This window comes from Neofelis nebulosa, chromosome 11 (genome assembly GCF_028018385.1).
Source record: "Neofelis nebulosa isolate mNeoNeb1 chromosome 11, mNeoNeb1.pri, whole genome shotgun sequence".
Lineage (NCBI taxonomy): Eukaryota > Metazoa > Chordata > Mammalia > Carnivora > Felidae > Neofelis > Neofelis nebulosa.
In genome coordinates this window covers 51738292-51761105 of record NC_080792.1, presented here as the reverse complement: position 1 = coordinate 51761105, position 22814 = coordinate 51738292, and the positions used below count along the sequence as shown (strand labels likewise).

The 22814-nt window shown below is 36.6% G+C and overlaps 1 pseudogene; it reads left to right on the top strand.

Moving 5' to 3' along the window:
• Positions 1-9925: 9925 nt before the first annotated feature.
• Positions 9926-10316, top strand: LOC131489794 (small ubiquitin-related modifier 2-like; annotated as a pseudogene).
• The last annotated feature ends 12498 nt before the right edge of the window (positions 10317-22814 follow it).

Sequence of the window (22814 nt, the reverse complement as noted above, 5' to 3'; positions counted from 1 at the left end):
CTTGGGATTTCTTTGGCTATTTGGGATCTTTTGTGCTTACATACAAATTTTAGCAGTGTTTTTTCTATTTCTGTAAAAATGCCATTGGAAACTTGATAGGAATTGCACTGAATGTATAGATGGCTTTCAGTAGTATTAACTCTTTAACAACATCAATTCTTCCACTCCATGTACACAGAATGTCTTTCCATTTACTTGTGTCTTCTTCAGTTTCTTTCATCAATGTCTTGTAGTTCTCAGAGTAGAGATCTTTCACCTCCTTAAATTTATTCTCAAGTATTCTTGATGCTATTATAAATGGAATTGATTTATTTCTTTCTCAGAAAATTCATGGTTACTATTTAAAACCATTACATATTTTTATCTTAATTTTGTATCCTGCAACTTTAGTGGATTCATGGACTAAACCTAACAACTTTTTGGTTGAGTATTTAGGATTCTCCATATATAAAATATCGTCATCTGCAAATAGAGATAATTTTACTTCATCCTTTCCAATTCTGATACCTTTTTTCTTTCTTTCTTTTGCTATCTAGGACTTCCAGTACTCTGTGAAATAGGAATGATGAAAGTGAGCACCCCATCTTGTTCCTGATCTTAGAGAAGAAGGTTTCAGCCTTTTACCATTAAGTATGATGTTAGCTCTAGGCTTGTCATATATGCCCTTCGCTATGTTGAGATACGTTCCTTCTACGACTAATTTGTTGAGTTTTTATGAGTGGATGAATGGATATTGAATTTTGTCAAATGCCTTTTCTGTGTCTTTCAGATGATCATATAATTCTGTTCTTTCATTTATTAAAAGGGATGTATCACATTGATTGATTTGCATATCTTGAACAATCCTACATTCCCAGGATAAATTGTGCTTGATAATGGTGAATTACCCTTTGAATGTGCTGCTGAATTTGGTTTCTATTCTTAGAAATTTTGCATCTATATTCACAAGTTTTCTTGTCTGGTGCTGTCCTCTTCTGGTTTTGGTATCAAGATAATGCTGGCCTTTGTAATATAAGTTTGAAAGCATTCCCTCATCTTTGATTTTTTGGAAGTGTTTGAGAAATATTGGTGTTAACTCTTTTAAATGTTCAGTAAAATTCACCAACAAAGCCATCTTGTCTGAGCATTTCTTCATTGGAAGATTTTTTATTATTGATTCAATCTCCTTACTATTACTTGGTCTATTCAAATTTTCTATTTATTCCTGATTCAGTCTTGGTAAGTTGTATGTTTCTAAGAATTTTTCCATTCATTCTAGGTTGTCCAGTTTGTTGGTGTATAGTTGTTCATAGTAGCCCTTATGATTCTTTGAATTTCTGTGGTATCAGTTTCATCATCTCCTTTTTCATTTATAATTTTGTTTATTTGGGTCCTTTCTCTTTCTTCCTTGGTTAATGTAGCTAAGGGTTTGTCGATTTTATTTACCATTTCACGCAGGTTCGGCTTATCATGTCAGGGTCACCAATTGTGGGTTTGGCTTTCAGCTTTGTCCAGCAAAGCTGAGGGTGGCATAAAGGAGTACTCAAGACTCCACAAGTCAAGAGAGGTGAGAGGGAGGCTAAGGGAAATCAAGATCCCATGTTTATCAGGCGTACATTATAGGCAAAACATTGCGCAATGTCAGTGGCTACGTGCCAATAAGAACATATAGGAAGCGTTCAAAAAACAAGGCATTCCCAGGACTACAAAGAGCAGATGCCAAAAGCAGGGTGGAGAACAAGATAAAATATTCCATAGATAACATGGTCTATGGTCTAGACACTGGTCAGCTATTTTCAGCAGGGCCAGAAAGCAGTGCAATGCATTCCCTATAATCTCCTTAACCAGGACATACCTATTTAATTTCCCACAATTTCAAAGAACCAATTCTTAGTTTGGCTAAACTGTTCTACTATTTTTCTCTTCCCTATTTTATTTATTTCTTCTCTAATTATTATTTCCTCCCTTCTACTAAGATTAAGCTCAGTTTGTTCTTTTTCTAGTTCCTTAAAGCCTAAAGTTAAGTTATTTATTTGGGATCTTTCTTGCTTCTTAACTTAATAGTAATGATTACTATGAATGTCACTCTGAGAACTACTTTTGATGTATCCCACAAGTATCAGTACATTGTGTTATCATTTTTGTTTGTCTCAAGAAACTTTTTTATTTCCCTTTTCATTTCTTCCTTGATCCATTAGTTGTTCAGCAGAGTGTTGTTTAATTTCTATGTGTTCATGAATTTTCTACTTTCCTTCTCATTATTGATTTACAGTTTCATACAATTATGTTCAGAGAAGATACACAGCATGACTTCAATCTTCTTTAACTAAGACTTGTTTTCTGACCTAAAATATGGTCTATCCTAAAAAATGTTCCGTGTGCACTTGATAAGAATATGTATTCTCCTGTTGTCAGATATAAAATGTTCTATGTATGTCTGTTAGGTCTATTTAGTCTATAGTATTGTTCAAGTCTACCGTTTCCTTATTGATTCTCTGTCTGGATAATCTACCTATTGTTATTTTGTAGATCCACTGTTCCTTGTTTCTTATCCTGCTATCTCTTTTTTGTGTTTTGATGTCTTTTGCCATCATTATGCTTGGACTTTTTTATTGTGTTATTCTTTGTAATTACTACAGGATTTTCCCTTGTGGTTATCATCAGGCTTACATAAAATATCTTAAACTCATAATATTTTATTTTAAACTAGTAACAACTTTAATATAATTTTAAACTTACAATTTACTTTTCCCTCTCACATTTTAAGTTACTGCTATTACAATTTACATTTTTTTTTAATTGTGTAACCAATAACAGATTGTTGTAGTTATGGTTATTTTTCCTACACTTGTTTTTTTTCACTTTTGAACTAGAGTATTAGGGGCGCCTGGGTGGCTCAGTCGGTTGAGCGTCCGAACTTCGGCTCAGGTCATGATCTCACGGTCTGTGAGTTCGAGTCAGGCTCTGTGCTGACAGCTCAGAGCCTGGAGCCTGTTTCAGATTCTATGCCTCCCTCTTCCTCTGACCCTCCCCTATTCATGCTCTCTCTCTCTGTGTCTCAAAAATAAATGTTAAAAAAAAAAGAACGAAAGTTTTAAGTGAATTATGCACCGCTACTATGATATTTCAGAATCTAGTTATGACTATATAGTAACCATGACCAGTGAGATTTATACTCCCTTTTTATGTTTTTATGATGTTAACTAGCATTCTTTTACTTCCACTCAAAAAAACTCCCTTTAGACAGTCTCTTTAACAAATGGTGCTGGGAGAACTGGACAGCAACATGCAGAAGGTTGAAACTAGACCACTTTCTCACACTATTCACAAAAATAAACTCAAAATGGATAAAGGACCTGAATGTGAGACAGGAAACCATCAAAACCCTAAAGGAAAAAGCAGGAAAAGACCTCTCTGACCTCAGCCGTAGCAATCTCTTACTCGACACATCCCCAAAGGCAAGGGAATTAAAAGCAAAAATGAATTACTGGGACCTTATGAAGATAAAAAGCTTCTGCACAGCAAAGGAAACAACCAACAAAACTAAAAGGCAACCAACGGAATGGGAAAAGATATTTGCAAATGACATATCGGACAAAGGGCTAGTATCCAAAATCTATAAAGAGCTCACCAAACTCCACACCCGAAAAACAAATAATCCAGTGAAGAAATGGGCAGAAAACATGAATAGACACTTCTCTAAATAAGACATCCGGATGGCCAACAGGCACATGAAAAGATGCTCAACGTCGCTCCTCATCAGGGAAATACAAATCAAAACCACACTCAGATATCACCTCACGCCAGTCAGAGTGGCCAAAATGAACAAATCAGGAGACTATAGATGCTGTTGAGGATGTGGAGAAACAGGAACCCTCATGTACTGTTGGTGGGAATGCAAATTGGTGCAGCCACTCTGGAAAGCAGTGTGGAGGTTCCTCAGAAAATTAAAAATAGACCTACCCTATGACCCAGCAATAGCACTGCTAGGAATTTACCCAAGGGATACAGGAGTACTGATGCATAGGGGCACTTGTACCCCAATGTTTATAGCAGCACTCTCAACAATAGCCAAATTATGGAAAGAGCCTAAATGTCCATCAACTGATGAATGGATAAAGAAATTGTGGTTTATATACACAATGGAATACTATGTGGCAATGAGAAAAAATGAAATATGGCCTTTTGTAGCAACGTGGATGGAACTGGAGAGTGTGATGCTAAGTGAAATAAGCCATACAGAGAAAGACAGATACCATATGGTTTCACTCTTATGTGGATCCTGAGAAACTTAACAGAAACCCATGGAGGAGGGGAAGGAAAAAAAAAAAGAAAGAGGTTAGAGTGGGAGAGAGCCAAAGCATAAGAGACTGTTAAAAACTGAGAACATGGGGCGCCTGGGTGGCGCAGTCGGTTAAGCGTCCGACTTCAGCCAGGTCACGATCTCGCGGTCCGTGAGTTCGAGCCCCGCGTCAGGCTCTGGGCTGATGGCTCGGAGCCTGGAGCCTGTTTCCGATTCTGTGTCTCCCTCTCTCTCTGCCCCTCCCCCGTTCATGCTCTGTCTCTCTCTGTCCCAAAAATAAATAAAAAACATTAAAAAAATAAAATAAAATAAAAAAACTGAGAACAAACTGAGGGTTGATGGGGGTGGGAGGGAGGGGAGGGTGGGTGATGGGTATTGAGGAGGGCACCTTTTGGGATGAGCACTGGGTGTTGTATGGAAACCAATTTGACAATAAATTTCATATATTGAAAAAAAAACTCCCTTTAGCATTTCTTGTTTTGTTTTTTTTTTAACATTTATTTATTTTTTAGAGAGAGAGAGCATGAGTGGGGAGAGGCAGAGAAAGAGGGAGACACAGAATCAGAAGCAGGCTCCAGCTCTGAACTGTCAGCACAGAGTCCAACACGGGGCTCAAACCCACAAACCATGAGATCATAATGTGACCGAAGTTGGACACTTAACTGATTGAGCCACACAGGTGCCCCATCTTTAGTATTTCTTCTAAAGCTGGCGGTGATGAACTCCCTTAACTTTTGTTTGCTCAGAAAATTCTTTATCCCTCCTTCATTTCTAACGGACAGATTTGCTGGGTATAGTATTCTTGGCTGGCAGTTATTTTCTTTCAATATTTTCAATATGTCATCTTATTCTGTCCAGCCTTGAAATTTTCTGTTGAGAATTCTTCCAACAGTCTTATGGGGAGTTGCCTTGTACATAACTTCTATATTTTTAGTTTGGGACCCAAATCACTCCAGAGTGTGCACTGAATCCCCTGGTCAGGGGAGGCCACCAGTTTTGCTCTTCATATGGGGTAAGTCATGGGCTGTGCTCTCTGTCCAAATGCCATGAACATACAGCTGCTGACTATGTGATACAACTTCCCATGTGCTCTGGTAAGGCTCCTTGCTTGGACAGGATGAAGGCTGTATTCAGGGATGAGTGAGGCTACAATTAGATTTCCTGCCTGGGTACAGTAAAAAAAAGCAACTCTAAAGCTGGTAAAGCTCTTTGTCTGTTGTCTTAGCTCCAGCTGACCTGCATCTCAAGTTCCTTGACTGAACTGGCCCACTGGCTTTGCTCTACAAACCATCTACTCTGCCAAACTCTTGGCTTAAGTGCCACTGGGCCACACACCTTCCAGGAGTTTTCTCTAGCCCTTCTGGCCACATGAGGTCAGAAAACACTCTCCTGTGGCTATGTCTCAGTTCCCTTGCCTGCATAGGCATTTAAAAAAATTCTTTAAGTGTGGTTTTCTTTAGATCTTTGAATATATTTATAATAGTTGCCTTGAAGTCTTTGTCTGCTAACTCCAACATCTGGGGTTCCCTCAAATATGGTTTCCATTGCTTGCTTTGTCTCTGTTGTGTATGGTTCCTGTTTCTTAGAATGTCTATATATCCCATATGCACACAAGTCAATTTTTGATACTGATCCCTTACACCTCAAGGCTTGTTGTTGTTGTTGCTCTTTACTTCCTTATTGTTCCCTTATTGTTTAGTGTCTTGGATGCACTAGTTTGATGAGATCTATTTCCTCTTAAATGTGCAGCCTCTGATGTCTCCTTGAAGGTCAGAACCTTGAGAATGTACATAGTTTTCCTGACTATTAGGGATGATTGTGTGTTTAGCTAAACTCTCTTTGACTTTCATTTTTGGTTATATTTTTTTAAAATTTTTCCTTCCCCTCTCTCTCTCACTCTCTCTTAATAAATAAATAAATAAACATTTTTAAAAGGTGGGGGGGGGGCTGCCTGGGTAACTCAGTCAGTTAGGCATCTGACTCTTGGTTTCAGCTCAGATCATAAGCTTGTGGTTCATGTGTTTGAACCAGTGCATCAAGCTCTGCACTGACAGTGTGGAGCCTGCTTGGGCTTCTCTCTCTCCCTCTCTCTCTGCCCCTCACCTGCTCAACCCCTCTCTCTCTCTCTCTCTCTCTCTCTAAGATAAATAAAAAAACATTCTTTAAAAATTCTTTTTAAGTGTGGTTTCCTATACATCTTTGAATATCTTTATAATAATTGCCTCGAAGTCTTTATCTGCTAACTAACATCTGGGGTCCCCTCAAATATAATTTCCATTGCCTGATTTTCCCCCTTTGTGTCCTGTTTCTTTGAATGTCTGTAAATCCCAAATAGACATTTTAAACTATGATGACAATGGGGCACTTGGGTGGCTCAGTCGGTTAAGCATCTGACTTCAGCTCAGGTCATGAACTCACAGCTCATGGGTTCTAGCCCTGTGTCGGTCTCTGGGCTGACAGCTCAAAACCTGCAGCCTGCTTCAGATTCTGTGTCTCCCTCTCTCTTTCTGCCCCTCCCCAGCTTATACTCTGTCTTTCTCTGTCAAAAATAAGTAAACATTAAAAAAATTTTTTTAATTAAAATAAATAAATTAAATATGATGACAATATCTTACCAAATAGAGAATATCAACAAAGTAGAAACTATAAAGACAAAAAAATAGAAATTCTGGAGTTAACAAGTATAATAACCAAAAATGAAAATTTTACTAGAGTCTCTCAACAGCAGATTTGAGACAGCAGAAGAAAGAATCAGCAAACCTGAATACAGATTGATAGAACTTATACAATCTGTAAAACAGAGAAAAAAAAATAAAGTAAAATGAAGTCTCAAAAATGGTGGGACACTACTAAGCACACCAAACTATGTAAAATGGGAATACCATAAGAAAAACAGAAAAAAAAACATTCCCAGATAAACAAGGACTGAGAGATTCTGTTGCTAGTTGACCCACCTTACAAGAAATACTGACAAAAATTCTTTATACTAAATCAAAGAGCCACCCATGCATGGGTGGCTCAGTCAGTTAAGCATCCAACTTCAGCTCAGGTCATGATCTCACAGCTCATGAGTTTGAGCTCCGCTTGGGCTCTGTGCTGACAGCCCTGAGCCTGGAGCCTGCTTCAGATTCTGTGTCTCCCTTTCTCCCTGCACCTCCCCCACTCATGCTCAGTCTCTCTCTATCTCTCAAAAATAAAACATCAAAAAACAGACACACAAACAAAGGATACCAGCAATTTGAAACTACGTGAGAAAAACAAAAAGTGTTGATAAAGGCAATTTTTCTGTAGGTAATTATAAAAGACAGTTTAATTGCATATTTCTTCACTTAACTATATAATTGTATCACTGGGCTTTATTATGTATAAATGCAATGTATTTGACAATTACAGCACAAAAGAGGTGGGCAAAAACAAAACTGTATTGATATAAGAAAATTATACCAGATGGTAACTCAAAGGCATAAAAAGAAATAGAAAGACCCATAAGTGGTAATAGAAGGCTAATATAACAAACTCTATAAATATACACATGTCCTTTTTTCTTGTTTCAGCTTAATTTAATTGTAGTTCTTCTTACCATTGAGGAGCAAAGAAGTGTTCCCATACATTCCTGTAATTGTAATGACCAAATGGGATAGCCACAGCACTTGCTACATCTGAGAAACCTTAGCATTTATATGATGTCATAAAAATTTATTCAAAGATTTATGTAGAACACAGATATATTTTCCCCCACATTATTCACCCAATTCATAATTAACAAGCGAGTTCAGATATAAACACCACATAATTACAACTGAATATAGCCATAGAATGGCATTTATTTGGTAAACATTAAAGCAAAACCCAATCATGATTTGCTATCAATAGGACTCATTTTTCAAAGAACATTTTCTTCTGCTTTATCTCCACATATCCCTACATTTAAGAATACAACATGCTCTCCAGTAGAGCAAATAAGCTTTCTCCATTGAAAATGGAGAGAATGCCATCAGTCCCACCATGTAGGTTTTTCTCTTAGATCTGGTTTTTGTCACAATACACTACTTGTTCCCTATCATAAAAATCTGTCACATGGTGTCATGAATAATTTTGGCTTTCTTAGCTTTCTTTTAACATTATAGCATAATAATTTGGCAGTTTAGACTATTCATAGTTTAGTAAACAATTAAAATATAAATTCTCCAGACTTCCAAAGGAAGAAAAAATGTACTTAATCTAGAATTCCTCACCTCTTAGACCACATCTAACATGATGGGGACTATAAAAAACATTTATATGATTGTTAGTTCAGCATTTTGCACTTCAGGAAGTCTTTATACACACTTGACTAACTAGGATTTATTGGTATGATTTAAAATGGGTCCCCATGGAGTTGCATGACAAGAAAACACTGGTGGGAAATAGTATTGAGCAAACCAGCATAACTGTCATCTATTAGTTGCTGGAATCTAGAGATGCACAGGATCCATACACGAAAACAATAGAACCACTGAAGTCTTAATTCTGGGTGTGCATCGAATTAGTTATTGTGAGGCTTAACCTAGGTCCAGTGTGTAGAAGAGAGAATGACTTTAGTGGTGTATTAAATCCTCAGGTGTATATAAGGCAATTGTTAAATTATCATTAATAATGTTCAGGAACTTCTACAAACAGAATATTAAAACTGCATACATCCATATTGCAAAAATCTGTCACCAAAATTATCCCCAGGGACCTGTTCTTTGTTAGACCTACCAGTCTTCAATCTCACCATTTCAATAAGGAGAAATGGAAAAGCCTAAATTTGACAGTAACAGCACAAATAGGATGGCTAAGAACAAAGTTGTATCTGAGAAAGAAAATGGCACTAAATGGCTGATGTCCTCTTCTGGGATGTTCCACCACTAAATTCATCCTAGGACAGAAACAAGTGTTTCTTGTTTCTCCACACTGGTACTGATTGGTTTAAGTTGCCTCGCGTTTTATGGATAAAAATTGTCTCTATTTAAACTGTCCTTGAATGGAGACAATCAAGTTTAATCATTCCCCTCCTTCTTATAATACACATTTTCCAAAAAAATTTATCTAAAAAGTTGTAATTAAAGATAATGATAATAACTGCATTTACATTATGTGGCAATTTTTCTCAAGTCCCTTAAATGCTTCTAGGTATATGGTAAATGTTTCATGTATTACCTCACTTAATAGTTCAAAACAATCATAAAAGAGAAGTGGTCCTATTTCCTTAGTTTTTACATATAAAGAAAGACTAAGTGACCTGCCAAAAGTCATGCAGCTAAGTGGTGGAACCAAGATCCCCAAACCCAGGCTCTCTGGCTCCATAATCTGCACGCTTACCTTTCTGCTATTCTGCCCCACAGGATATTTAAGCATCATATATTTAACTCTTAAACACAAGATGACTAAAGAAAAAACACAAACACATAAAATAAAAGATATCAAACAGTAAAAGTACGAGAGAAAGAAAACATAAATAGGAGGGTTGGATTTTAGAAACAGACACTATAGAATGTGTGCCCTCTCCCTCCTCCACTGGTAATGCCTCCTTCTGTCACTCTTGGTGCTACTTGTGTGTTGATTGGGTGTGGGCCCGGTACCTCTTTTGCTGAAGTGGCAGCTGAGACTTCGACACTTGCCATGGCCAAAGAAAAGCCCAACAAAGGAGTTAAGACTAAGGACAACGATCATATTAATTTGAAGGTGGTGAGACAGGATGGTTCTGTGGTGCAGTGTAAGATTAAGAGGCATACATCATCACTTAGTAAACTAATGAAAGACTATTGTGAATGACAAGGTTTGTCAATGAGGCAGATCAGATTGCGATTTGATAGGCAGCTAATCAATGAAACAGACACACCTGCATAGTTGGAAATGGAGGATGAAGATAGTTGATGTGTTCTAGCAGCAGACAGGAGGTGTCTACTAAAAAGGGAAGTTGCTACTTTACTCCAGAACTCTGTTCCTCCAGACCAAGAATACATTCTCAAAGAGAAAACCGCAATTTGGTCCCACCACATCCTGATTACTACAGTATAGTTAATTCTTTCATTTCCCCTTCCCCATTCCTTTATTTTACATAAGGTAACTGTGTATGTACATAACCATATTGCATTTTTTTTAACTAAATGGCCAATGATATGTTTTCATCAACATCACTTGGAGACGGGATGGGAAAAACTACCGGTTCTGTGAAAATACCCCCTTTCTCCATTAGTGGCATGCTCATTCAGCTCTTATCTTTATATCCCAATACGTTATTCTGCTCTCACTGTTTAACAACAACAACAAAAAAAAAAAAAGAACAACACAAAAATCCTTGCATACCTTGTTTGATTGTAGAATTTTAAAGTTTTCCACTTATCATTGTAAAACAAGGACAATTTTAGAACGATTTTGTACATAGCTGTTACATGTAGGGCAATCTGTATTTAAGTAGGGATAAATTATTCTAAAAGAAATGAAATCCAGATAGTTTTCCCTTCAAATCAAGAGTCCTCCTGGGTTTTTTTAATATAATTATTGTCAAATTGGTTTCCATACAACACACAGTGCTCATCCCAATAAGAGCCCTCTCCCTGTCCATCATCCACTTCCCCCTCTCTCCCACCCCCCATCTACCCTTAGGTTGTTCTCAGTCCTTAAGAGTCTCTTATGGTTTGCCTCCTCCCCTCCATGTAACTTTTTTTTCCCCCTTCCCCTCTCCCATGGTCTTCTGTTACGTTTCTCAAGATCCACAAATGAGTGAAAACATATGGTATCTGTCTTTCTCTGCCTGGCTTATTTCACTTAGCATAATACCCTCCAGTTCCATCCACGTTGCTGCAAATGGCCAGATTTCATTCTTTCTCATTGCCAAGTAGTATTCCATTGTATATATAAACCACATCTACTTTATCCATTTGTCAGTTGATGGAAATTTAGGCTCTTTCCATAATTTGGCTATTGTTGAAAGTGCTGCTATAAACATTGGGGTACATGTGCCCCTATGCATCAGCACTCCTGTATCCTTTGGGCAGATTCTTAGCAGTGCCACTGCTGGGTCATAGGGTAGTTCTATTTTTAATTTTTTGAGGAACCTCCACACTGTTTTCCAGAGTGGCTGCACCAGTTTGCATTCCCACCAGCAGTGCAAGAGGGTTCCCATTTTTCCACATCCTCACCAGCATCTATAGTCTTCTGATTTGTTCATTTTAGCCACTCTGACTGGCATGAGGTGATATCTCATTGTAGGTTTTATTTGTACTTCCCTGATGAGGAGTGGCATTGAGCATCTTTGCATGTCTGTTGGCCATCTGGGTGTCTTCTTTAGAAAAGTGTCTATTCATGTTTTCTGCCCATTTCTTCACTGGATTATTTGTTTTTGGGGGGTGGAGTTTGATGAGTTCTTTATAGGTTTTAAATACTAGCCCTTTATCCGATGTGTCATTTGCCAATATCTTTTCCCATTCCATCAGTTACCTTTTAGCTTTGTTGATTATTTACTTTGCAGTGTAGAAGCTTTTCATTCTGATGAGGTCCTAATAGTTCATTTTTGTTTTTAATTCCCTTGCCTTTGGAGATGTGTTGAGTAAGAAACTGCTGCAGCTGAGGTCAAAGAGGTTTTTTCCTACTTTCTCCTCTAGGGTTTTAATGGTTTCAAGTCTCACATTCAGGTCCTTCATCCATTTTGAGTTTATTTTTGTGTATGGTATAAGAAAATGGTCTAGTTTCATTCTTCGGCATGTTGCTATCCAGTTCTCCCAGCACCATTTGGTAAAGAGACTGTCTTTTTCCATTGGATACTCCTTCCTGCTTTGTCAAAGATTAGTTGGCTATACATCGTGGGTCCAATTCTGGGGTCTCTATTTTATTCCATTGGTCTATGTGTCTATTTTTGTGCCAATACCATACTGTCTTGATGACTACAGCTTTGTAGTAGAGGCCAAAGGCATATTGTTGTTTAAATAAACTTCTTATTTTAAATGAAAAAAAAGGAAGCCACACTATAAAGAATGATAAGGAATGTGATATAAAAATTACATATGTATATAAAATGAATTCTATCCTAAGTTACAAAACAAATACTCAAAATGTTCACCATTAATTAATACCACTTTGTTTCTTAAAATAAATTGCTACATCAACTTTTTATCATCTCTCTTTGTTCAACAAATATTTGGTAAGGTACAAAATGGCACTAAGGGATGTGTGCATATGACAGGAAGGTGTAGGAAGCCACTGAAGCACAACATGGGGTGCCTGAATTAGGTGCCACGTGGTCAGGAAAACCTCCCAGAGGAAATAAAGCACAAGCAAGACCTGAGGATAAAGATGTGTTAGCCAGGTGAGGAGAAGGAGTTCAGAAAAAAGGATGCAGCCTATGCACAGGCTGAGAGGCAAAAGAGAATAGTATGCCCAATGAATGGAAACCAAGCTCATAATAGCTGGTCACTGACATACATGTACTTTTCGACCATCATCTTTACTATTTTCCATTTTCAAGGGAGCGTAATGTTGGGAAACAGCCCCAGGTTTGGAGCCAGATGGGGTCAAATTAACATTTGGTTCTGCCACTTAGATCTAATCTTAGACAAGTTGATCAACCTCCCTAAGCTTCAGGCTTATTATTGGCAAAATAGCAATAGCAGCATCTAACTTGGGCATCATTAAAATGTATGTGACTGTAATTGAGAAAATGGTACAGAAACATCAATAAACAACTGTTTCCCTTCCTAGTAAATAAGCATATAGACTACATTTGCCTCAAGCTTTTTGTAAGAATTTTAAATGTTTCTTTGTATTTATGGTTTTGATTTCATGCAACTTGTTTTTTTATTTAATCTACTGTTGTTTTTACCAATTGTGCAATTTGAATACAAACTGGAAGAGATCCTAGAGAATTATCTACAGCTTCCTCAAAGTGGGGTCCTGATTGGGACAGCTGGGTGGCTCAGTTGGTTAAGTGTCCGACTTTGGCTCAAGTCATGATCTTACGGTTCGTGAGTTTGAGCCCACATCAGGCTCTGTGCTGACAGCTCAGAGCCTGGAGCCTGCTTCAGATTCTGTGTCTCCATCTCTCTCTGCCTCTCTACTGCTAGTTCTCTCTCTCTCTCTCTCTCTCTCTCTCTCTCTCTCTCTCTCTCAAATAAAGAAACATTAAAAAAAATTTTTAAATAAATAAATAAAAGTGGAATCCCAATTACTGACATTTCAGGCAGGAAACTTTTCACTGTGTAAGATGGTCCTGTGTATTGTAGCCTGTTTTCCAGCCCAGACTGATGACTAGTAACTGCCAACAAATCCCATCATTGTGACAAATAAAAATGTTCCCTGGGGGTCAGTATCACCTTATTTAAGAACCCACTGATTTCTCCCTCTCTCTTTCTCTCTCACCCTCTCTGCCCTCCCCCCAACATACATCTTTTTTACCAATTAAACACCTAAGGATAAAAGGCAGAAGTGATTTCCACAAGGCCAAAAATTAGCTAGTATCAAGAATAAGATTTGCTTCTCTGTTTCCTGATTTTTAGGCCAGGTTTCTTCAGATCCTAATTAGTCCCACACTGTAACATTCCATTAAATTTTTAAACTTCTTAAATTAACTTTTAAAATATTTTAATTTTTTAATTTTTTAATTTGTTTTTTAAATTCATAAAAACTTGGGGCGCCTGGGTGGCTCAGTCGGTTAAGCGGCCGACTTCGGCTCAGGTCATGATCTCGCGGTCCGTGAGTTCGAGCCCCGTGTCGGGCTCTGTGCTCACAGCTCAGAGCCTGGAGCCTGTTTCAGGTTCTGTGTCTCCCTCTCTCTGGCCCTCCCCCGTTCATGCTCTGTCTCTCTGTCTCAAAAATAAATAAACGTTAAAAAAAAATTTTTTTTTTAATTCATAAAAACTTATTTACCAAAAGGGGTGTGTGTGTGTGTGTGTGTGTGTGTGTGTGTGTGTGTGTGTATTTCACTTCACAAATGTTGTATGAAGGGATTTCTGACATAAGGGGAAAGGGAAAGCAAATAGGCCATTTCATCACTCCATTGGAAAGAGTTCAACAACACTGGTCAATTTTCCTTTCAGTGCATTCTGTTGTAACAAAAGATTTCTAAGGACAAGCAAAAACTGTGATAATGTTTGAATTCTCTTTTTCACAAGAATCAGTGAAATATACAATCTCTGCTCCATCTAAACTAAGCTATTCCTGGAGTTAACACTCAATCCAATGGTACCATGGCCTACATGCTAAAAAATTTTACTACAAAACATCATTCCTTAGCTACTGCACAGACAAGTTTTATACATCTTAGTTGTATTAACTTTAACAATAGTTAAATTCCATTCCTGAAGATATAATGCTCACATCTCTCGCCACATGCCATTAGACACAGATCATTATATGTGGCTTATATTTTCAGGAAATTTCACTTCAGGTCTGTATTCTGGGTGCAAATAACACAATCTGTGTCAACAGAGCTTTTATAAACATCTCTGAACTCCACTGAGTATCTGAATATTATGTGCATGCATTTACTTCTAATCAGATGGCCTGACACAGCTGCCTTTCTCCAAATCCCACAGTCCTGAGGGCTGTGAGTATTCATAAAGGGTCAGTGAACTACAGGATCTGTGGAGATTTGAAGAAGACAGAAGGTCAGTGGTAACTCTGTGAATTTAAAAAAGGATATCAAACTTTCTGTTTCCCCTAAAGACTGAAAAAAAAAGGAACAGTTGAATAACAGAATGTTAGACTCAAAGAAAACTGCCCACATTTTGACTCACAACACACTTTAAGGAAAAAGCTACTAAGAGCCACATTTGGAACACTCTACCTTTAGCATAAGAAAGACCCTGTCTTCTGAATGAGATACTTTATAGGTCTCTTCTTGATCTACAACTCCATGAAACTAACTTCAAGAGAAAATGGAAATCATTTTTTGAAGTCTCAAGACCTTGGTTACTACATCAAGGTAACATGTCCTGGTTTTAATACATATGCAAAGAAAAGATCTCCCCAATTCCTTTATCTACTTTAAACAGATTTCTGTCTCTCATTTGGCTTCTGTTCACTCAATCCCATATACAGCAAAAGTAGAAGTTTAGATGGAATTACTCTTACAGTTATATTAATTGTTTTCCTTGCAAGTGCCATTTTTACTTAATATCCCAAATCTAATAATTAATGAGAAAATATAGCCCTCCTTTCCTTTCCAATAGTGCACTTAACAAAAACTGAGATATTCAAAATGTATATCTCATTTTTATATCTTATGGGTTTTCTTTTAATTTGGTTTTAGGCTAAAAAAAACTGAATTGTTAGAGAACAATTATGACCACAATCCACACAGGCATATTTGTGAAAAGTACAATAGGTTGTGACCAACAAAATGCTGAGCCTCAGAGGTCCACATAGAATGTTAAATACCCTTCTGAAGATACATAACCAAAATAGCCAGGTACATAACTTTTAAGGATACATACACATTTTTCATTTGCCTCACTAGTAAAGAACCATGAGAGTTAGTAGCAGATAAAGGAAATTTCAGTTGAATCATGGTTCTGGGGTAGAAAAAGGACATTCTACTTAACAAATGTTTTTTCCAACTTGTAGCACTTCTGAAAATTATTATATCCATGAATCTTTTTATATTCCTTATTCAACTAAAGCTTCTTATTTAAAAGCATCTCTCCATCTTACTAGAAGAACATTTTATAATTATAACCACATTACCAAAAGCCCATCATGGCTCTTTTCCTTAATATAACCGTATCTCAATTAAATATATAAATCCCTATGGCCTGGCAGTTTGCAAAATCCCAAATTCATTCTTTCTTTCCAAAAAAAAAATATAGATAGATAGATAGATATAGATATAGATATAGATATAGATATAGATATAGATATAGATATAGATATATTATCAGTTTCCTTACCATGGCATATGCAATGAATCACATGTGGGACAGCAGAGCCCTCGGAATAATGAGAAAATTTTAAACTACATTCACAGACTAATTTGGTATCAATTAATATTAAAGAATCTACCTAGACGACTCACCTCCAACTAACGTCTTTAACCCAGATGAGACTACACTCGTCTTCTTCTAACTTGTTCCTCACTCCCTTTACCATTCTTACTTTTACCTAGATCAAAATACTCAGTTTTGTCTTCCATATTCAGTCCCAAAGTTTCCCTCATGGGCCACCCTATAGATTTTGTTTTCCATTTTGGCACAGACAATGCCCAGGAAAAAATTGACTTCATTGGCAACGTTAGTCCAGCCCTCTAACAACTACAAATCAACATAATAGAAACAGCCAATAGTTCAATGAGCATATTTCTATTTGCTCTACTCTAAGTGCTTCACATGTATTAACTTCTTGTATTTCTAAAACATTTGCACAGAATAAATACCACTACTCCCTCCATTTTATAGATGATAAAACTGAGACATACAGAACTTAAGAAACTTACCCAAGGTCAGTCAGCTAGGATATAATATAGCATAACTGGCATTTGAACCCAGGCATAAACTGGCACCAGACACCATGTTATTAATAACCATGCTTTACTGACTATTAGTTTTTTTTTAAGAACAATATTTGTCATGCCAACAAAGTGTGGAGCCATGTGAAATAAATGTACAGAGTAAAGGAAAGCAATATATTTGCTGTGCAAAAAGCAACCTCAAGATAATACCTTGTACTTGTTTTCTTAGTAGATGATTCTCAGATACCAAATAGCCAATAGATGAAGTTATTAAAATACTCTTTTATGGATACCTTAGTGGACAAACATAAGATCTCACTAATACTGACTTAAAAAACCTTTCAAAGAAGATCCTAAAATTATTTGAGTGTGCTATAAACTGAATGTTTGTGTCCCCTCACCCCAACCCAAATTCATACGTTGAAACCTACTCTCCATTGTGATGGCAAAGTAATTAAGTCATGAAAGTAGGGCCTTTATGAATTAAACTAGTGCCCTATAAAAGAGGCCCCAGAGATCTCCCTTGTCTTTCTGCCTTGTGAGAACACAAAAAGAACATAGCTAACTATGAGCCAGGAAGCAGGTCTTCATCGGACATCAAATATGCCAGCACCTTCATCTTGGATTTACCAGCCCCCAGAACTATGAGAAATTAATGTTTGGTATGCAAACCACCCAGTCTGTGGTATTTTTGTCATAGCAGCCTGAACATGCTAAGACAGAGTACATTAATTTTTTATTTTAATGATATGTTGGTATAGATGATGACATTCAAAGAAATTTAAGCAAACTAGTGACACTATAAAAAAGAAAATGTCTGATTTATCCTCTCAATTTTCTTGGATTCATGTGTGCCACATACACTAAAATCTGAAAATTAGAGCAGGTGCAAGGGAGAAAATATGAATCAGTTGAGCCTCTGGTTGACTGGTTGCCTTTGCTAGGTTCCATGATCCTATTTTTGTTTGGTGGGTTTTTTTTTTGGGGGGGGGTGTTTGTTTTTTATTTTTTAATCCACAACCAGATGTCTCTTAAAAGCAAACTGAAATGGCCTGAGATGCAGAGCTATCCATTAGGTAAGGATAGAGTAAATGAGAATTTTTCAAGGCCTCAAAATTTAGGGGCCACATGGTACCAGTGACCAGGCAACAACTCAAGGAAACCCAGTAAAAAAGAACTTACACTACCAACTTGTTCTAAGAAAACACACCAGAGACTCAAATACACAGAACTGGTCAATGACATAATTTCCCCTCAATGTGCCTATAAAGGAATGGCATTGCCCCTCCCATATTCTATACATCCTCTCTCAGGCCAAAATTATATAACTTTATCCCCTTCAAGAGGTTTCCCATCTAAAAACTTATGGAAAAGAGCTTGGTTTGTGGAAAAATCATTGGCCTGGGGACCGAGAAACAAGGTTCTAGTTGCAAGTCACTAAAAGGCTATGTGATCCAAGCAGTCCCTATTCAAACAGAGCCTCAGTTTCCTTATCTATAAAATGAGAGAACTTGTAATATAATAGAGACATGATCTAAAATATCTCCCACTCTTACAAATATTCAGTTATTGTAGACTTGTAAAAATAACCACGTACACTACCTTTAAAATTACTTATGCTTAATGATCACATTTTTTGCTGATTTAATATCACTTCCTCAGAGAAGTCTTTATGACCACTCTACCAAAAGGAGCTTCTACCTCCCTCTACTCTACCTTCCCCAGTCATCCTTCATCCCTTTCCTCCATTGATTTTCTTCATAACACTCACCACCTGATAGTATATGTGTGCCCATATTCCATATTCCCCTTGGGGAGGGTAAGGACTTAGAACTCTTTTGGTCTGCTGGTGTATCCCCATTACCTGGGACAGTGCCTGGTATTGGTTAAAAGAGTGAATTTTATCCTTTCCTAATTATTACTTTTTATTTTAGCAATCTGGTTTTTAATATACCTCTTTCAAATAACAATCTAATCTCTAATCCTTAAAACTCAAAACATTATCATCTCTTGATTATTACATATCTCATTGTCAAAAGTCAAATCAAAATTAATCTGATAAAAAAGCAAAGAAACCAATTTCTATGCAAATTTTAGTACAAAAAGTTTTCATTGGAATATTTCTAGAAATAAAAATAGCTTTGAAGTAAGAAAAAGATTGTTTAACTCTGGTCTCAAGGATTTTTGTTTTCTTCCTTTATCAGTACAGTTGAATAGATATTTCTGGACAGTCAACCATGAGGTAGATGCTAGAATGTCAAAGATGAGTAAATTACAACCTACGCCTTTAAAAATGTAGTGTTTGGTAGAAGTAACAAAGATATAGATCATTTATGGTACTATAAAAGAGACAAAAGAGGAATTTAGAATAAATGGAACTTTCTTTCTGAAATATATAGTTCCTGAAACATAACCAGTCCACCTGTCAAAAATTTATAGGGGAAAAATTTCATCCTACATCTGGATGTGTGAAACCTCAAATAGAAAAGCGCTTCATTATTTAACAAGGTTAAAAATTTCTTTTCTTTCTGTATGTGGTTTTTATTATGCATTTTAATGTCCAATCTGTTCGTGTTAGTTTGAATCAGTCCCATTAATGATGCTGGCAGAGGTTAATACTGCAGTAATTTCCATTTTGGGTAATACAGGGAAGGACAGATAAAATAACATACAAACAGTTGAGGGTACAAACACTTGTTAATTCAGATGGTTTCTCCTTCACTTCTCTAATTTCTTAGATGCTTACTTAAGACACCTACCATAGACAATTCAAGGGGAAAAACATTTTAATTCTAGTTTGTGGATTCTGTCACTTATTAAGAATTCTAGTAAAAGAGAAAAGATTGAGTTCCTGTGAAGATTAGATTTGACTATTTGTTAATGTCAATTATGTCTTCTATAATTACCACAAATAGAGGAAAAATACAAGGTCTGGAAATTCTAGTTCTGAACGGCTGGCATAGTCACCTTAGATGGGCCTTTTAACTTCTCTTGGTCTAAGTTTCATTATCTGAGGATGGAAAAAAAGAGAGATTGAAGAAGATAATTTCTATGGCTTCTTCAAGTTCCAGGTTTTCTAAGCATAGGTTATGAATAATTAAAAACTTGCTATTTTGTCTCCAAATAATTGAAGTACAAACCACTACTTGTGGCCTGTGTGCACTGCAGTACTTTTCCCCATGTAAACATCATCAGCAATAATATTCAGGACAAGCCACTTTTGTGGAGATACAAAGCTCACAACATAACTAAGAAAATTTTTGAAAACATAAAAAATTACCTAGCAGAACAGGTTAAATAAGTCTACTGACTATGAAAAGACTGGTATATGTTAATGGCATCCAAATCTGGACAGGAATCAAAATCATCAGAAAAAAAAAAAAAATCATGGAAAGGGAGTATCTCAGCATGGGGCCTGAAAAAAAAATTTTTTTTAATTTCCTCATGTGTTTCTGATGTGTAGTCAAGTTTGTGAACCACTATTATAAACAATAAATGTTATGAGTTCTGAACACTGAGGGACCTCCGTGCTCTAAATTAGTTTGTGAAAGCTAATCATAATGTGTATTATTGAAATTGATTCATATTTTTTTCTTGATCAGCCAGTAATTGTTCAAACAAAACTGACAGTAGTAATTCCTTAGGGGTATGATAATCAGCCAAACTTTTTATTCAGCAAGTGAATTGCATTTAAAATAGACTCATATATTCTCTCAAATCTCATAACAATAATAATTATTATACCTTATGTTTGTATAATGTTTTATGGATTGCAATGTGCTTTACATGAATTCTCACTTGAACCTTATTTAGTTACGTTATCCCCATTTTAAAGATCAGGAAATTAAAGCTAAGAGATAATTATTCCAGTGTCACACAAATAAGTAGACGCTTGAATTTAAAAGTTTTTCTGACTCTAAACGTTTCTTATCTAATCTTATAAATAGCAAAATTTGTTCTTGACATTAGATACTATCTAAAACTATGCCATACTAAACTTGTATGTTTGTATAACTTAAGTTTATTTAATTTAGGCTGGTAAGAAACCTTTTCTTCTCAAAGACTTGCAAATATTTATAATTAATATGACTGCTGAGTCAGAATCTCTCTTACCTCAACAACTCAAATTAATACTCAGAGCGATCTTAATTCTACTGTTTAAGCCCCATCCAAAAACCTGGGGAAAACTCTCTGCTAGACATGACAGTGGGTGGAAATGATTTCTCTCACTAGGAAGTAAACAAACCTAAATGCAACAGAAAAAAAGTGTTATAAACAAAAACAGGAAGCCAAAAACTATAGCTATTTATCAAGAGAAAATTTCACAGAGGCATCTTTTAATAAGAACAGAGCCTATGAAACAGAGCAGGAGAACACAGACTCTGGAGTCAGATGAACCTGGCTTTCAATGGAGAATGTGCTACTTAATAGTCACATCAGATCGGACAGGTGATTTTACAAATGGAGATACATGAGTTATATCCTATTATAATCATTTCTTATTGCTGCTGTAAGAAATTACCACCAATTTAGTAGCTTAAAACAATGCAAATTTATCTTGCAGTTCTGGAAGTCAGAAGTCTAAAGCAGATCTCACTAGACTAAAATCAAGATGTTGTCAAGGTTATAGTCCTTCTAGAAGCTGAGAAGAATCCCTTTCCTTGTCTTTTTTGGCTTCTAGAGACTGCTTCCATTGCTTGGCTCATGGCCACTTCCATCTTCAAAACCAGCAATGACTGATCAAGTCTCTCACACTGCATCGCTCTGACAGTGACTTTGCAGCGTTTCTCTTCCACATTTAAGGATTCTTGTGATTACGCTGGGCCCACCTAGATAATCCAGGATAATCTCTCCATGCTCAAAAGATTAGCAATCTTTATTCTGTCTTCAACCTTAATTCTTATTTGCCATATAATGTAAATATTCATTCACAGGTCTCAGGAGATACAAACAATTAAGAAGTAGAGACAAAGCAGGAAAAGGTCCAGGACACTGTCTGGCTCCCTGGGTTCTCTGTGCCTGCTTTGGACACGTGCTCTCTGGCTCAGAATAATAGATGAGATCTCTAAGGACACCCCACATAGTGAGGAGCATTCAAGTCATAAAACATCTCCATTTTTTGCCCTCAGATAGTTGTATGACATACCTGACATTTGCCAGGGAGTCAACCTTCATAAATCCATAGATTGTTGGTTTGTTTACCATAAACAATCCTAACCAGGGATATCCTATCCTAAGTATCCATAGATTAGGAATATCTTCCTAGAAAATATCACCAGTCTATCTCCCTGGAGATCCATCTGTTTTTATGTTTACAAGGAGCCTATACTGGGCCACCTTCCCTCTCTCTTCCCAGGAGGGTACTCCTAGTAATCAGGGAAGATAGTGACAGGCTAGCTACCTCAACTTCTTCCTCCCCAGGAAGGTTATTATAGATTGAGTAATAAAAGATCTATATAAAATGTCTAACACAGTGTCCTGCACATAATACATACTCAGTAAATGAGTTATTATCATTACTAGTACCAATAATATCAAATATGAATCTATAAACTTTATCATAATAGTGAATAAATAGTGAATAAATCTTTAAGTGCTCCTTTGTTTAAAAAAAAAAGAGACATTTAACACAAGCATCCTTCCTCTGGATGTATAGATTCTAGTAGAGGTTCTTAAATAATTACAGTAGACTAGAATATGTGTCACTATATAAAAAATATAGACTAAAAACATAACAAAAATTCAAAGAACAAAGCAAATGAGGAATGTTTCACACAGATGGTGGTAGAGGCCATGGTGATGGCTGGTGCTAGCAAACAGAAGGAAAGAGAATAGCACAATGACAGGTTTGATTGCAGCCCAAGATTAGCTTTCTAGTGGGAGGAGTCTAGAAAGATAGGATCGATTTCACTGAGAATTTCAAAGACCACTTGAGCAGAGAACTTTGAATGCCAATCTCAATAGCATAGATTTCTTCCTATAGGAGACTCACTAAATGTTTTTGATTGAAATGTGGCATCATGAAATCAGTTGGTATGAAAGTTGAACAGAATATGGTATTTTGAGAGA